The sequence below is a fragment of the Tupaia chinensis genome, unplaced genomic scaffold (assembly GCF_000334495.1).
Source record: "Tupaia chinensis unplaced genomic scaffold, TupChi_1.0 Scaffold000382_1, whole genome shotgun sequence".
In the NCBI taxonomy this organism is placed as follows: domain Eukaryota; kingdom Metazoa; phylum Chordata; class Mammalia; order Scandentia; family Tupaiidae; genus Tupaia; species Tupaia belangeri.
This window is the reverse complement of record NW_006159884.1, coordinates 3,915,263-3,922,749: the sequence shown is the minus strand read 5'-3', so window position 1 is coordinate 3,922,749 and position 7,487 is coordinate 3,915,263. Positions and strand designations below refer to the sequence as shown.

The following is a 7,487-nucleotide window of genomic DNA, read 5'->3' as shown; positions in this document are numbered from 1 at the left end:
CTGGTCTTCCTTCAGAACCTTCATTCACCATGTGCTTCATGTCTTCTTTTTTATTTCATCTTTTTTATTTTATTAGCTTCTCTAGATTGTCCCCTATTCTTCCCTACTATGATAGAATTGGCCAAATTGCCTAAAACCTTTTCCGTAACCTGCAACATCTATATCTGCTCAAGGAACAAAATGTTTCTTCAGAAGGGATTTCCCTTCTATTCTCCCAAACCCTGAAAGCACTCATTCCCACACCAGAGCTGACAAAAAAATCTTAAACTGTCCATCACATGACAAAAGAATCATCAATTATCCATTATATTCTGAGAGTCAGATGTGTCAGATGAGTGGAAATCTTCCCAAGTCTTCTCTTCCTCTGCTCTCTACACATTTCCATTGAATTCCTCCATCTTGAGGCTCTCCATGATATAGGTAATACACCATGAGGCTCTTATTCAGAATTGTTTTCTTTTGGTTCAGGCTTCACATATATTACAGAAAGAGGTCTCTTACTATTATTACCCTTAATAAAAATAGTGCTTTTGTGCTGGCTCAGTGCTTGGTGATTAAGGGAATTGGATCACAAGAGGCTAACTGTGAGGTCTGAGTCCTGGCCCCAAAGTTGAAAAACATGTCACGCACATGTGTATGTGTGCCCCCAATATCAGCAGGATGGAGAAACAGAAGAAGAGGGATTATAGTGTGACGATGCCTCAGTGGGGGCAGGGGTGCTTTCTGCCTCTCCCTCCCTCTCTCTCTCTCTAGCTCTGGCCTTGCGCAGTGCCTTCACAGCTCACCTTTCTCTCTCTCTCTCTCTCATGCTCTATCCCTCTCAGATCAAATTAAAATAAAGATAAATAAAATAATTTTTTTTTTTTTAAGAACTTTCACTTGTTGGTCCGAGAGGGTCAGCTCCTCCTTCCTCTGCCCAGATGTGGTCTGGTAACTGAGAAAAAGGAGCCCAATGGGGCGTAAACTAAGAGCAGAGCTTCATAACCTGACTTGCACAAACCCACGCATTCGTCTTTGTAGGGCCCCTGGGTGTTGTTGGGAAGAATCTCATACAGCTTCCTTTGAAGTTATGTCTTTTGGCATCCAGTTGTTTGTAAGAAAGGAGTTAAGTACAGGGGTATTTCAACTTCAGAAGTATTGTGGAGGGGCCAGTAGGTGGCATAGTGGTTAAGGTGCTGGACTCTCATATGACCAACTGCAGATCCCTCTCTAATGAGCCTATACACACTGTGACAAATTAAAAAAAAAAAGTAGTAGTCTTAGGGAATGATTGAAGTTTTTGCTTTTGCATGCTGACTTACCTTTGAGTAATACATTTAATGAAGGATAAAAGTGAACTTTATCCTGTACATTTACTTTCAGTTTTATGCAAAAAATGACCCTTGTTTAGTTATGGTGTATCAGATACCATAACCTTTGCATTGATACAGTGTAGAAATGAGAGTCTAAGGCACGGAATCTCCATGGAGGAAAGGCAATGTCAGGTTATAGACATCACCCATCCCTTTGCCCCTCTGTTGAGCCCTCTATTGGGCTCTATCACCCACATCCTACCCGTGAGAACACTTGATTTGTACCTTACCTCTTTCATATCATTGAACACAGTCATTCCTGCAATCCTACTAGGTCAGTATTACTTTCACTTCAGTTTTAATTTCAGAAACTTGAGTATAGAGAATATTTGAGTATACAAAAAAATGCCTGCAAAAAAAGTAGGGTCATTTTCAGATCTGTGTTTAGAAGCCTAGAATCTGACCCTTTATACTATTAGAGATAACACATAAACTTAGCAACAGGTACGAAGACATTATAAAAAGTTGAGAGAGAGAAACAAAAGTGAGATAATAAAATATAGAATATAATTTATAAAATATAAAATATTTAAATTAAAAATAGAAGATATTAAAAAAATATATAATTTAAGAAAAGAAATGGAAATCCCAATGGTTGAAAGACGAATTCAGCTCCTCCTCTGTGGTTTTCCTCTTTTACTTGTCTATGTTTCTTCCACGGACAAAAGGAGTGCTAGGAGAAGCTCATGCTGGGCCTGGGTCCTATGGCGAGGTCATCATCTGGGAGGAGCATGCACTTTCCCAAGCCATTGAAAGCACATTCTACAAGTGGTAGGTGCCCAGGTCCATTCAGGAACTAAATCTTAACTCTTCTTCCGACTACACACATCAATCTTCCTTTGGAGATAATATCGGGGACAGTTCTTTCTACCTGTGAATTGAGAGGCAGGTAAAATTGCTTATGACAGTTAAGTAAGCAAGTGAATTAATAAAAACAGAAGAGGGGAGAGACCATGGAATAATTACTGAAACTCCCTGGATGTAGATACTCTATCTTATTTCCTTTTATTTTTCCATTGCCTGGTACAGAATGTAGTATGTGAGGTGGGCTCCAAAACTATTTATTGAACTATAGTTATCAATGTCTGACTGTAAATTTACGGCATAGAATTAATAAGACAGCCAATAGTTTCAACAACTTCTAATTGTATCAGAGCAAAATTGTACTAGGTTTTCTTTAGGTTAGTAATAAAAATTATTTCTACAACTCCTAAAGACCCCAGAGTTTGACTGAGTTTACAAAGGCATTCTGATAGAAGTGGATGGCAAGAAGCTATGTTTTCAATAAAAAGGAGATAAACACAGTTTTCTCTAAATTAATGTTTTCTAAACCTGTATATTCTTTCATGAATAAAGATCTTATTATTGGATAAAAATCCAAATTAATTAGGCTCATATTAGGGAAAATAAAATTCTTTTATCCTAAGTTATTTGGTGAAGGAAAATTTTTCTATAATATTATGTAGCCACTGTTATTTAAGCATATCTGTTTCTGTATTAGTAAGATTTCTCCACAGAAGAAAAACCAACAGGATGCTTGTTTTTTTTTTTCTTTTAGACTATGACCTTTCTTTCTTTCTTTCTCTCTTTCTTTCTCTTTCTTTCTTTTTTAATTTGTTATAGAGTGCATGTGCTTATGAGAGAAAGAGAAAGTGAGAAAGCACCACCCTCCCCATCTAGGAAAGATAGTCATGCCACAATCCCTTCTCCTCTCTTCTCTTGTCAGGATTTGGGGAATATAAGCACTTGTGCCTTGCGTGTTTTTCAAGCAGCTGAGTCTGAGACTAGAACCACAGAGTTAGCCATGTGGGATTGAGCCACCTTAACCACCACATTACTCGCTCGTTCAGATACATAACCTTTCTTGAGCTTACCCACAGGTGTGTATATAATATCTGTACAAAAAGAATGTAACTTCTCCATCATCATTAAAATCAAAACAATTTTTAAAAAAGGCAACTCAATTAAAACCTACTACTTTGGAATCAATAGCTTCTTTGAAATCAGTAACACTTAAATGTGGTTAAGAATCAAATGTCAAAATGTACTTGGTTAAAAAGGTAATTAAGCTTCTAACTTGCTTAAATAGAAATACACAAAGGCAAAATTTTCAAGCGATTCAGCCCATTGAAATTACCGACACTGGGCAGCTGATGAGGTTTTTAGAGGATAATAAGGGAGCCAGGCATTCTTTACACAGTCTTGTGTAATCTTTTGTTCCCCACCAGAGGTTTGTGGATGTGTGGAACAATACCACCACCAATGAAAGCCTCGATGACAAAGTCTAAATCTTCATCTCCACAAACAGAAAGTCGCAAGCAATGATATGCTTTATTTTTAAGTCTTGTGATGCGTTCCCTGCCCATTCAAGCACCTCTGCAGTGAGGTACCCCTGGATTACTGTCCTGTGCAGAGCTGCAGTGGTGCACTCACGGTCACAGCTGGTCACCCTAGATTTCTGTGTCATGAGTACGGACCACTGGAAACTGCAACTTGGCTCTCTAGAGCTGGGAAATTGCCTCTGTCTTAGCCTTTCTGGAGTCCTTGCCAGCCTTACAACCAGCCTTTGGGAATTCTGCTGAAGCTCACACAAGGAAGGCAGGGAAAGAACTAGGCAGTGAGATATTGCCACCTACTCTTCTTTGCTCATTGACTCAAATTCTCATTTATTTATTTAGAATAATTGATTCATGTGATTAAAGAGGCAGAAAGGTCCTAAAATCCTCATTTGGCAAGATGAAGATATGACCCAAGAAAGATAATGGTATAGTTTCAACTTCAAAGTCAATCAACTTAAGGCGTAAGAATTTATAGTTTCAGTTCAAGTTTGAAGGCAGTCAGACAGGAAGTTTTCTCTTAGTCAAGGAAGCTCAGCCTTTTTGTCCTATTTATGCCTTTAGTTGATTGGCTGTGGACTACTCACATTAGGGAGGACAACCTGCTTTACTCTGATAATGGATTTAAATGCAAATCTCATTCAAAAGCACCCTCACAGATACACCCAGAATAATGTTTGCCAAATATCTGGGCACCTTGTGGCCTAGGCAAGTTGACATAAAAAATTAGCCACTCAATGAGGGATAAGAAAATGTCTTTAGAAATAAATTGATCACCAAGATACTCAGGCAAATACTGCTTTTCAGAATTACAAATTAAACATGATTTGTGGAAAAGAGAAAATAGTGTCCTGAGAAAAATGTTCCTAAACAGTGATAGTTCTTTTCCTAACTTTATTTGTGTATTGTTTTCTTTCAATTTTACATCTTTCTGGAAATCAGGAATCATGAACTATATTGATATATTGCTCTAGCTCTCATTTAGTAACTATATTTAACCTTTCCTTTTGCAAGGAAGAACATTCTTCTATTTTTGTAGCATTTTGTGAATATACACATTGTAAAAAACCTGTCTACAACAACTGCTTCCTGTTTAGAGACAGAAACTGCATTTTAAAATTATTTCAAAATGTCAAGTAAAACTGCTCTCAGTAATGTTTCTTTTACTAACCTTAAATACTTCACAGATATGTTATTAGTTATAGTTTTCTTTGTACTTAAAAGAATGAGCATCTCTTTTGTAAATTCCTTTGTCCAGAATATTAGTGTCATAAGATCATAATAAGGCACTAATTTACATATATATATGAGGTCGCATGATGAGAAAGTGGAAAGATAGCAACTGCAACACAAGCACTGGATATTTAGAAGAACCATCCCTCATATTATGATTACTCCAAGATTAATTTGGAGTTCAAGAGATTCATTGACTAGTCTCTGACTTAGCAGATACTCAGTTAAGAAAGAGTTCTATTTGGAGGTGGTTTGCCATTTGTTACAATCCAGTATTCCAGACTATTTCCTGTGGGGAAGGGAAGCTTAGAAATATTCATTTCAATTAGGAAGTTTCTCACAATTAGAGTCCAGAAGTGTGTAATGCTGACTGATGAATACAGATCTGAAGGCCTAGTACTGCAAACTGTGACTGGATAAATTATTTAGAAGAGGTAGTATCACGAACTAGATATGGATGTGGATTCTGAAGTCACATTGTAATTCTGGTTCTGCAACTTTCTAGCTTGTGCTTATTCTCCTTTTGAACAGAATATTATTAGAATTTGCTTAAAAAATATATGTGTTTATATAAAATGTAGAATGTGTACAACATTGTTGACTACAAGAGTAGATATTTACCTACTCTTTTTTAAATAATTATTTTATTTAACTTTATCTATTTATTTTAATTTGACCAGAGAGGGATAGGATGAGAGAGAGAGAGAGAGAAAGTGAGAAAGCAAGCCACCACGTCCGGGACTTGAATTGCAGTCAGTCATGTGGGAGTCCAGTGCCCTTAACCATCACATCACCTGCAGGCTCCTCAACCTACTCTTCATAGCACCTGCATACTCCATTCACTTACATGTGGTGCTTGGTCCAAAAAATGATGTTTACAACATTGTTTCTCATCATATACTTATATGAATTTTTTTGTATTCATTTTCTCATATTTCAGTGTCTTTTGTTAAATATACAAAAATAGTTTGATAAAATATACTGAGGAGCTACTATATATAATTCATTGGTCTTATGCCTCTCCTTTAAAATATCTGTCTGCCTTGTGTGTAAGCATTTATCTTATAATGAGATGCAGTGAAGGGTTGGCTCCATGGTGTGGTGGTTAAGGGTGGTTAAGGGAGCTGGATCCCACAAGGCTAACCACACAGTTTGAGTCTTGGCTCCGGCAGCTTTAACAACGTGCTTGGTATGCGTGCATGCCCCCAATCCTGACAAGATGGAGAAATGCAGGAGAAGGAATTGTGGTGTGACTATACTCTCCCTGTTGGGAATTTTTTTTTTTTGAGAGATTTTTGCCATAGGGCGTGTGTGCTTGCCAGACAGACAGAGAGAGACGCAGAGACAGAAAGCGAGAAATCACCCCCCCAGGAGGGATAGACACACTGCAATACTTTCTCCTCCATTCTCCTCTTGGGACCTTGGGCACACACGCATACGTGCCCAGCGTGAGTTTTAAGCCACCGGGTCCGGGATTCGAACCGCGGTCAACTACATGGGAGTCCAGCGACATAGCCATTACGCTAACTACTGGTCCACTGGGAGGTTCTTTATCTCTTTCCATCTTTCTCTGTCTCTCTGTTTTCTCTGATGTGCCCATGCACCTTCTGCCATACACGTGCACGTGCATTTGCGCATGTGTGCGTGCACACTTGGTGCATTGATATACTGACAACTTTTGAGGGACCCAGCAGATGGTGTAATGGTTATGTTGTTGGACTCCCATATAGTTGACTGTGGTTTGGCTTAAACTCATGCCGGGTGCATGTGTGTGCATGCCCAAAATCCCAGGAGGAGAATGGAGGAGAAGGGATTGTGGCATGACCATACCCCCTATGGGGCGATTTCTTGCTCCCTATAGCAATAAAATTTCTCTTAAAAACAAACAAACGAACAAACAAAAACTATTGGACTGGTTGTTGTCTGTTCAGATATTTCTTAATTCCAACAATGACAAGATCAAATAAAATCAGTAGATAATATTATAAGGAATGCTATACATGTTATTTAAAAATAAAATTTACTTATACCTCTTTCAAATGATCTCCTGGCCATCTCATTAAATAATCTTCATACTATGTCACCATGTTATACTTATGAGAGCAACACTGAAAGGAAGAGTTGGACATAATGGGGATATTTTCATCACAGTCATCCATCTCTGTAATGAGTAACCAGAATGCCTTTTGAAAATAATATATTTGGCATTGCATAGATTCCAAAGCATTGACTTCTCAGTAACACACTTTGAGAGGCATTAATATGAATGTTATGCTAATTTGTCTACTTTTGACCTAGAGTTTATTTAAAATCCTAGAGGATTTTCAAGAGGCTATTGCTTCATTAAACTAACTCACAAAGCAAAGCTAACTTCAGCCTTTATTTTATTAGGATGAATTAATCTGCAAAATTATTTGAAGAGCGAATCAACACAGCTCTTCAAGTGTATTTAAATGTAAGTAATAGTTGGGGTCTAGAGTAGTGGTTTAAGGCTAGACTCAAACAGCCCTGTATTTAATTTGAAGTTTACTACTAGGTGTGTGTCCTTAGGTATGTCGCTTACACT

The 7,487-nt window shown here is 37.8% G+C and overlaps 1 pseudogene; it reads right to left on the bottom strand.

Moving 5' to 3' along the window:
- Positions 1-3,544: 3,544 nt before the first annotated feature.
- Positions 3,545-7,487, bottom strand: part of LOC114008751 (histone H2A.Z pseudogene) — a 10,478-nt pseudogene continuing 6,535 nt past the window's right edge.